Raw genomic sequence first — 11,130 nt, 5'->3', positions numbered from 1 at the left:
CGTAAAAAACATACGGACATCTGAATGCAGCCTTACAGGGGGGTGATCAATGACAGGGGGGGTGAAAAATGACAGGGGGGTGATCAGGGAGTCTATATGGGGTGATCACCCCCCTGTCATTGATCACCCCCCTATAAGGCTCCATTCAGATGTCCGTATGTGTTTTGCGGATCCGATCCATGTATCCGTGGATCCGTAAAAAACATACGGACATCTGAATGCAGCCTTACAGGGGGGTGATCAATGACAGGGGGGTGATCAGGGAGTCTATATGGGGTGATCACCCCCTGTCATTGATCACCCCCCTATAAGGCTCCATTCAGATGTCCGTATGTGTTTTGCGGATCCGATCCATGTATCCGTGGATCCGTAAAAAACATACGGACATCTGAATGCAGCCTTACAGGGGGGTGATCAATGACAGGGGGGTGATCAATGACAGGGGGGTGATCAGGGAGTCTATATGGGGTGATCACCCCCCTGTCATTGATCACCCCCCTGTAAGGCTCCATTCAGATGTCTGTATGTGTTTTGCGGATCCGATCCATGTATCCGTGGATCCGTAAAAAACATACGGACATCTGAATGCAGCCTTACAGGGGGGTGATCAATGACAGGGGGGTGATCAGGGAGTCTATATGGGGTGATCACCCCCCTGTAAGGCTCCATTCAGACGTCTGTATGTGTTTTGCGGATCCGATCCATGTATCCGTGGATCCGTAAAAAACATACGGACGTCTGAATGGAGCCTTACAGGGGAGTGATCAATGACAGGGGGGTGATCAATGACAGGGGGGTGATCAGGGAGTCTATATGGGGTGATCACCCCCGTCATTGATCACCCCACTGTAAGGCTCCATTCAGACGTCCGTATGTGTTTTGCGGATCCGATCCATGTATCAGTGGATCCGTAAAAATCATACAGACCTCTGAATGGAGCCTTACAGGGGGGTGATCAATGACAGGGGGGTGATCAATGACAGGAGGGTGATCAGGGAGTCTATATGGGGTGATCAGTGGTTCATAAGGGGTTAATAAGTGACAGGGGGGGGGTGTAGTGTAGTGGTGTTTGGTGCTACTTTACTGAGCTGCCTGTGTCCTCTGGTGGTCGATCCAAACAAAGGGGACCACCAGAGGACCAGGTAGCAGGTATATTAGACGCTGTTATCAAAACAGCGTCTAATATACCTGTTAGGGGTTAAAAAAAATCACATCTCCAGCCTGCCAGCGAACGATCGCCGCTGGCAGGCTGGAGATCCACTCGCTTACCTTCCGATCCTGTGAACGCGCGCGCCTGTGTGTCTCGCGAGATGACGCATATATGCGTGACTGTGCGCAGGGCTGCCGCCTCCGGAACGCGATCCTGCGTTAGGCGGTCCGGAGGCGGTTAAGGACCCTGGGATTTTCCATTTTTGCGTTTTTGTTTTTCACTCCCCTCCTTCCCATAGTCCTAACTTTTTTATTTTTCCATTCACATAGCCTTATGACAAGTTGTACTTTCTAATGGCACAATTTACGGTTGCATACCATGTAGTAGGAAGCAGGGAAAAGAATCCAAATTGGGTAGAATTTGGAAAAACGCTATTCTGATAAAGGTTTTAAATTTTTTTACACTGTACACTATGCGGTAAAATTGACCTGTTATCTTCATTCTCCAGGTCAGTACGGTTACAACGATACCACACTTGTATAATTTTTCTTGCGTTTTAATACTGAATTTCTTTTTTTTACTTGTGATGAGCAAGCACCAAAGTATTTGGGTGTTTGGCCTGAACACATTGCTATATTCGTGTGCTCAGCCGAGCACCCGAGTATAATAAAAGTGAAGGGTGACTGGTTCATAAAAAAATGGTTAGAAATTGATGGAAACCCCATCAAAATGGTTTGGAAACAGCATTAGGAGGATAGCTGGATGTGTCTTAGACTCCAACAACCACACAAAGGCTGTACATCAAAAGCTAGGCATGTGCAAGCCATCAATCTATCCATGAGAAAGATGATAGGCTTAGTCAGCATACCTTACACTGGCAGCCTTATGCACTATGAGCTATTCCAAACCAGTTCTCATCTGACTGAAAACCAGTAAAACCTCAAAGTTATTTTGCATCTTTTGGATGGCTTGGGTGGACCTTCACAACTAGATCAATATGATTAGGGAGACAAAAGGTTTTCCGATAGTCCTAACATAATATTCAATAACCTTTCTATACAGTTTTGTCATGTAAAAACGAATTTGCATAAACATGGGCATATAGGAAAGACATGCAAATGAGCAGAATCTGCCTTGTTTTTCAGCTGTCATAAGACTATGAAAACCAATAGAAGGCGCTATTGAGTTATAAACAGTGTCATCTATTGGTTTCACAGTCTTATGACAAGTCTAATATTCTGATCAGAAGACTATGAAACCAATAGAGGGCGCTATTGAGTTATGATTATGAACAGCGCCCTCTATTTGTTTTACAGTCTTATGACAAGACAAATATTCCTGTCAGAATACTATAAAACCAATAGAGGGCGCTGTTCATAACTCAATAGCGCCCTTTATTGGTTTCATAGTCTTCTGACAAGAATATTAGACTGAGTTTCATGACAACTCAAGCTTATTAGTGTAGCCTTTTGCATGGAAAGTTCGCGATTAGAATATTCGCGATCTACACTAGGATGATATCTGAAAAAGCTGGGTAATAACTCGCAATCTACACTGAGTTATTACCCAGCTTTTCCAGTGTCAGATATTATCACTGACTTACTACATAATTATTACATAATATTCTCTATATTGCTATATATTTGTAATATTCTAAAAAACAAATATATAGCAATATAGCGAATATTATGTAATAATTATGTAGTAAGTCAGTGAAAATATCTGACACTGGAAAAGCTGGGTAATAACTCAGTGTAGATCGAGAGTTATTACCCAGCTTTCCCAGTGCGAGGGCCTTCAGGTGAGCTGACCCTGTAAAAGATTTGAGGTGCGGGCCTGCTGGTGAGCTGACCCTGTAAAAGATTTGAGGTTCAGGCCTGCTGGTGAGCTGACCCTGTAAAAGATTGTAGGTGAGGGCCTGCAGCTGAGCTGACCCTCTAAAAAAATTATATGCGAGGGCCTGCAGCTGAGCTGACCCTGTAAAACATTATATGCGAAAGGCATATATGCGAGGGCATTATATGTGACAAATAAGCATGTTGATATGATGGAAGAGGAGGAGGAGGATGAGAAAAGGAAGATTCAACCACATACCCTTGTTTGTGGTGGAAGGGGTGCATGGGAATACAGTGTATTCAGTACATTATAAACACATTTAGAGTACCTTTATGTTCAGCCGCTTTCCTCTGGTGGAGTTGAGAAGTGATGGTCAATCCAGGCCTTGTTCATTTTTATAAGAGTCAACCTGTCAGCATTTTCAGTTGACAGACAGATACACCTATCTGTTATAATGCCACCAGCAGCACTAAATACCCGCTCAGACAAAACGCTGCCGGCAGGGCAGGCCAGCACCTCCAAGGCGTAGAGCGCCAGTTCGTGCCACTTGTCTAGCTTGGACACTCAGTAGTTGTAAGGCACTGAGAGATCATTGAGGATGCTGACACGGTCTGCTATGTACTCCTTCACCATCTTCCAAAATTTTTCCCTCCTTGTGACACTAAGCCGCACATCAGGGTGAGGGTGCTGGCGGGGTGTCATGAAACTGTCCCAGGCTTTGGAGAGTGTTGCTCTGCCCCTGTTGGAACTGCTGTGTGTTCCCCTTGTCTCCCCTCCTCGGTTGGCCAAGGAACTACTGACTCTGCCGCCAGCGTTGTCAGATGGAAATTTTTGGAGCAATTGTTCAACAAGGATCTACTGGTATTGCACTGTTTTGCTCGTCCTCTCCACCAGAGGAATGAGAGATGAGAAGTTCTCTTTGTAGCGGGGTTCGAGAAGGGTGAACAACCAGTAATCGTTGTTGGCCAAAATGCGTATAACATGCGGGTCGTGGGAAAGGCAGCCTAACATGAAGTCAGCCATGTGTGCTAGAGTACCAACAGGCACAACTTCACTGTCGTCATCAGGAGGATCACTCTCAATCTCCTCATCCTCTTCCTCCTCTTCTGCCCACCCTCCTGCTCCTCTTCATCGTCCAATTCGCGCTGAGAAGACAAACTGAGGGTGGTCTGGCTATCACCTTGTGTAATGTCTTCCTCCATTTACACATGCAAAGCGTCGTTCTTAATTGTGAGCAGCGAGCATTTGAGTAGACACAGAAGTGGGATGGTTACACTGATAATAGCGTTATCGCCACTCACCATCTGTGTTGATTCCTCAAAGTTTCTTAAAAACTCACAGAGGTCAGACATCCATGCCCACTCCTCGCTTGTGAATAGCGGAAGCTGACTGGAAAGGTGACGACCATGTTGCAGCTGGTATTCCACTACTCCCCTCTGCTGGCCAACATGTGGAACGTTGAGTTCCAGCGTGTGCTTACATCGCACAGCACGTTGACAGACCGGCTGAAGCTGTCGGTGGAAATGTGCACACACGCGGCGCACCTTTACCAGTAGCTCAGGCAAATTGGGATAGGTTTTGAGAAACCGCTGAACCACAAGGTTGAACACGTGGGCTAGGTATGGGATGTGTCTGAGCTTGCCGAGCTCCAAAGCCGCCACCAAGTTACAGCCATTATCAGACACAACCATGCCTGGTTCTAGGTTGAGTGGCGAGAGCCACAGCTCAGTCTAGTCTCTTATCCCCTGGGACAGCTCTGCGGCGGTGTGCTATTTGTCTCCTAAGCATATCAGCTTCAGAGCGGCCTGTTGCCGCTTCCAGCTACCAACTGATGACTGACTGGTGCTGCACGCGGATAATTCGGAGGTGGAAGTGGAGGAGGAGAAGTGGGGGTTGGAGCCACTAACGTAGGTGCTGGCGGAAACCCTGATCGACGTAGGGCCCGCAATCCTTGGCGTCGGTAGCACCTGTGCCATCCCAGGGTACGACTCGCTCCCGGCCTCCACAACGTTCACCCAGTGTGCCGTCAGGGAAATGTAGCGTCCCTGGCCAAATGCACTTGTCCATGTGTCCGTGGTTAAGTAGACTTTCCCAGTAACTGCTTTGGTCAGGGCACGTGTGATGTTACGGGACACATGTTGGCGTAAGGTGGCCATGGCACATCGTGAAAAATAGTGGCGGCTGGACACTGCGTAACGAGGGACGGCCGCTGACATCAGGCTGCGGAAGGCCTCAGTGTCCACAAGCCTAAATGGCAACATTTCCAGGGCCAATAATTTGGAAAGTTGCGCATTTAGTGCTATGGCCCGTGGGTGAATGGCTGCATATTTGCGATTGCGTTCAAATGCCTGAAGTAAGGATATTTGAACGCTGCGCTGGGACACGGAAGTGGATGTGGTCCAGGTGCAGGGCGGGATGCATCCGGGTCTGCGCCTTTGACAGGGCTTGGCCAGCACGTAACACAGGGGAAGAGGAGGCAGTGGTGTGACCTGCAGACACAGATTGTGCATTTTATCTTTTCTGCTTCTGTGAACATATATACATACATATATATATACATATATATAGAAGAAAAGTCCAGCGGGAGCACCACCAGGAGTCGGGTGCAAAATCCACAGAGGCAGCGGCAATACCCCAACAATATGGCTTGAAAAAGATAGGACTGCACTCCAGATAAAGTGAAAAATCAGTGGAGTTTTATTCACCCATAACTTTGGCAACTTAGCGACGTTTCGGCTCACAAGAGCCTTCTTCCCTAGAAGAGCCGAAACGTCGCTAAGTTGCCAAAGTTATGGGTGAATAAAACTCCACTGATTTTTCACTTTATCTGGAGTGCAGTCCTATCTTTTTCAAGCTATATACATATATATATATATATATATATATATATATATATATATATATATATATATATATATACACTGCTCAAAAAAATAAAGGGAACACTTAAACAACACAATGTAACTCCAAGTCAATCACACTTCTGTGAAATCAAACTGTCCACTTAGGAAGCAACACTGAGTGACAATCAATTTCACATGCTGTTGTGCAAATGGGATAGACAACAGGTGGAAATTATAGGCAATTAGCAAGACACCCCTAATAAAGGAGTGGTTCTGCAGGTGGTGACCACAGACCACTTCTCAGTTCCTATGCTTCCTGGCTGATGTTTTGGTCACTTTTGAATGCTGGCGGTGCTTTCACTCTAGTGTTAGCATGAGACGGAGTCTACAACCCACACAAGTGGCTCAGGTAGTGCAGTTTATCCAGGATGGCACATCAATGCGAGCTGTGGCAAGAAGGTTTGCTGTGTCTGTCAGCGTAGTGTCCAGAGCATGGAGGCGCTACCAGGAGACAGGCCAGTACATCAGGAGACGTGGAGGAGGCCGTAGGAGGGCAACAACCCAGCAGCAGGACAGCTACCTCCGCCTTTGTGCAAGGAGGAACAGGAGGAGCACTGCCAGAGCGCTGCAAAATGACCTCCAGCAGGCCACAAATGTGCATGTTTCTGCTCAAACGGTCAGAAACAGACTCCATGAGGGTGATATGAGGGCCCGACGTCCACAGGTGGGGGTTGTGCTTACAGCCCAACACCGTGCAGGACGTTTGGCATTTGCCAGACAACACCAAGATTGGCAAATTCGCCACTGGCGCCCTGTGCTCTTCACAAATGAAAGCAGGTTCACACTGAGCACATGTGACAGACGTGACAGAGTCTGGAGACGCCGTGGAGAACATTCTGCTGCCTGCAACATCCTCCAGCATGACCGGTTTGGCATTGGGTCAGTAATGGTGTGGGGTGGCATTTCTTTGGAGGGCCGCACAGCCCTCCATGTGCTCGCCAGATGTAGCCTGACTGCCATTAGGTACCGAGATGAGATCCTCAGACCCCTTGTGAGACCATATGCTGGTGCGGTTGGCCCTGGGTTCCTCCTAATGCAAGACAATGCTAGACCTCATGTGGCTGGAGTGTGTCAGCAGTTCCTGCAAGACGAAGGCATTGATGCTATGGACTGGCCCACCCGTTCCCCAGACCTGAATCCAATTGAGCACATCTGGGACATCATGTCTGGCTCTATCCACCAACGTCACGTTGCACCACAGACTGTCCAGGAGTTGGCAGATGCTTTAGTCCAGGTCTGGGAGGAGATCCCTCAGGAGACCGTCCGCCATCTCATCAGGAGCATGCACAGGCGTTGTAGGGAGGTCACACAGGCACGTGGAGGCCACACACACTACTGAGCCTCATTTTGACTTGTTTTAAGGACATCACATCAGTTGGATCAGCCTGTAGTGTTTTTCCACTTTAATTTTGAGGGTGACTCCAAATCCAGACCTCCATGGGTTGAAAAATTTGATTTCCATTTTTGAATTTTTGTGTGATTTTGTTGTCAGCACATTCAACTATGTAAAGAACAAAGTATTTCAGAAGAATATTTAATTAATTCAGATCTAGGATGTGTTATTTTTGTGTTCCCTTTATTTTTTTGAGCAGTGTGTATATATATATATATATATATATATATATACATATAATTAACACAGTAATATGACATCCAAACATGAAGTCACTGTAAATAACTCTGCTTTTGTCTTTAACACACAAAGCCACGACCTCTGCGTGCACCATCATGGCCACTTCCCCGTCCCTTAATACTGCTCGCCTTCTTCATTTGAAATGTGATATATGCTTAAAAGTATGTCACACGTACAGTAGCGTAGGATTTGGATGTGTATGTGCAAAAAAAATTTGTGATGAGGAAACGTTATACAGGACAGGTACCACAGGTATGTCACAGTTCGCAGTGTCTACGGAAAAAGTACACTGGATGGAACACATCCGTATGTCATCTATATTTTGCGGCTCCATACTGTAGAAATGATATGCTCAGTCCATATTGCTCATGTGTTTGGTGATTAATAAGTTACTGTTTCTGTATACAATACGCAAAAAACTGATCAAATACGGAAACCATACGGCTTTGTTTTGTGAAATAACGGAACGGAAGATTACTTAAATCAGAGAGAAAAAAAAACCTTAGATACGGAACAATGGATCAGTGAAAAACAGACCGCAAAACAGCGGTCGTGTGTATGAGCCTTTAGAATGAGCCGAACACGCGTCATCGGGTGCTATATAGCACCTGATGACGCGTTCCGGCCAGCCAATCACTGTAATGCCAGTAGAAAACATGGCTACTAGCATTACAGTGAGGGCAGTACTTACCTGCACGTTTATTGGCTGCTTAGCAGCCGCGAAATATGCAGGGAGGAGACTCGAGCATTGCGGTACTCGGCCGAGTACCGCCATGTGCCGAGCATAGCGATTCTCGAGCCGAGCTGGTATTCGGGCGAGCATGCTCGCTCAACACTAATAACCATATTCTGACCCCTATAACTTTTATGTAGTTATGTGTACGGGGCTGTGTGAGGGCTCATTTTTTGCGGGACGATGTGTTCTTTTCAGTGATAGCAATTTGAAGTGTGTCCGACTTTTTGATAAATTATTGGGTAGTTGATGTAACAAAAAAAATAGCAAATTGGCTGTTTTTATTTTTCCTGTTACGCCATTTGCCATATATATTGTTATATTTAAATAGTATGGGCATTTTTGCACGCGGCGATGCCCATGATGTTTGTTTTTTATTATGGATTGTGGGTGATTTTAACTTTTATTTTATATTTGCAAAAACTTTTTTTTTTTTTTTTACGTCACCTTGGGTGACAATAACTGGCAATCATTAGATTGCCTCTTGTGTTCATTGATGTCTTTATAGACACCATTGAACACTTCATTTGCACACTACACCAATACAATGCTGCCACCTAGTGGCCTGTATAGGTATAGTCATCTAATAGGCACCGGAGCCTGCTTGAGGATTCAGCCGATTAGATCAATGTAACAGGTTCCCACGGCATCTGAAAGGGAAAATGTATACGATCAGCCTTATGGCTGATCGCATACATGTGCCGCAGGTCTCTGCTATTTAAAATAGCAGAAACCTGGCAGCTATGGCGCCCCCTGCACGTGCCATGTTTGAGGACCGGACTGGCGGAGGTCCTTAAAGGGTTAACTGCCATTTTACACTACTTTTCACTGTTTCCACCATCTTTCCTTGTGTCCCTCTGCTAATCTTAGCTGCAGTGCACAGGCTGCTAGTAGTGTTTTATTTCTGCCTACAGTCCCGAAGCACCTTTCATGCACTTTATATGTCAGCCCTCAGCAGAAGTCTTCATAGCTTCGCTGTGCTACTATATAGGCTCAGGTCATTCTTTGACAAGCAGAGTAGGATCAGTTTACACAGGCTGAGCATGCATGTCCACCAGCATTCAGCTCATTGGGTGGATGTGCACATTGATACAGACTTTGAACAAAAAGGTGGCACCATACTTTGCAAGTAAGTGCATACTTCCCAACTTTTTAAAAGCCCAAGGAGGGACTACGTGCACCATGGCAATTTTTTTTTTTTGAGTAAGCCACACCTCTAATGCCCATCTATACATGCCTAATCTCCTTTTTGCCCCCATACAATAGTTATGCCCATGTAATCTCATATATTAGTTTCACCTTTTAAGTTTCATTACTAAAATAAATTAACTTTGCACAATATTCTAATTTTTCGAGTTTCACCTGTATATCTGTGTCATCTGTATACACAGACAGTAGAAACCGGGACATGCTGCAGCCCTCCCGTCACAGCCGCCGAGATCCAGGACGGTTGGTAGGTGCGTAAATGTAACAACACTTCATGCGATCATGGTCTAATGCATGTTTCAATTGCTCATGAGCCATTCAAATAACAGTGTATATACTGCTGGGACAATGCCTTTAAGAACCTGTAGGTCACACAATGGTGGCCATATATGTGATATTATTATACTGAGTCTTGGTCTGTCACTTTGGATCAATGGTAATTTATCCCATTAGTTGGCAGCTGCAACTATAGCGTTTTATAAGCTATCCCATAAAACATTAAGCCTGGTAGTCCTAATGGGACTGGGAAGGGCTTCCATACTGACAAGTTAGACTGCCCATCTGCAGGTGCTAGCATATATCAATGTTTTGGGTAGAGTACACTGCCACCTCGATGTAAATATTTAAGCAACTGCAATGGGGGCTTCACCATTAACTTCTCTATGGACAGGTTAGAGTTCTTCTGAAAGTATGGTCGCTTCTTTTAGGGTTCCGTATCATAGTTCAGAACCACTGGCCTACAGGCAGAGTTTACTCATTCCCCTTCTGAGTACGCCATGTACGGGAGATTATACAGGACTTTATAATCACCATCATAGCCAGCAAGGCAATGGGATTATCTGTGGTGGTCTAGGGCAGTGAAGAGGTTAAAGAATATCCCTGGTTGCCTAGGTCAGTAAAAGGGTTAAAATGATTTTCATCATGTCTAAAAAAAAAAAAAAATATATAGATATTTTATGTAACTAATGAGTACATCTTCAGAGTGGAGTTCTGTCTATATGATTATAGAAATACAAATCCCTTTCTGCCCTTCACACATCCATAGAGTTACGGATAAGACACTGACTGCCCAAAAACACCACTAGGTGGTGCTCACTACTTATGTTTTCATGCAGCTGCTATTGGCATCAATACGAGTTGTTTAAAAGGAACCTGTCGTCAACTTTATGCTGCACTCAAAAAGGGCAGCATAAAGTAGTAACAGACATGCAGAATTTATTGGGGTGTCGTTCATGAGTAAGAGGCCACGGATTATTCATAATATCCTGCTTTTCCTGCCTACCTAAATTCTTACATTTCTCCTTTGGAAAGAGCTGCCAGTCATCAGCAGGTAAGCAGGAGCTGACGAATAACCACGACTCTTCCCAGGCAGGCGTGACTCTTTTCCAGGCCCGTGCTGCAACAAGCACCATGCTGGTTCGTGGCAACCACTTACTTTTCGTTCATGAATGACACACCACTGAACTCAGCATGCCCGCCACTACTTTATGCTGCCCGCAGTGAAGTCAGCATAAGGTTGATGACAGGTTCCCTTTAAATACATATGAGGTATGCCCCTTCTAGTGGCGGTAGTTGGCATGTTATAAAGCAGGAGGAGCTGAGCCTATTGATATATAGTTTTTTAGGGAAAGATTCTGCATAAATTGCAACCCATTGACCTAAACCGCTC

This window comes from Bufo bufo, chromosome 8 (genome assembly GCF_905171765.1).
Source record: "Bufo bufo chromosome 8, aBufBuf1.1, whole genome shotgun sequence".
In the NCBI taxonomy this organism is placed as follows: domain Eukaryota; kingdom Metazoa; phylum Chordata; class Amphibia; order Anura; family Bufonidae; genus Bufo; species Bufo bufo.
Note: the sequence above shows the minus strand (reverse complement) of the source record.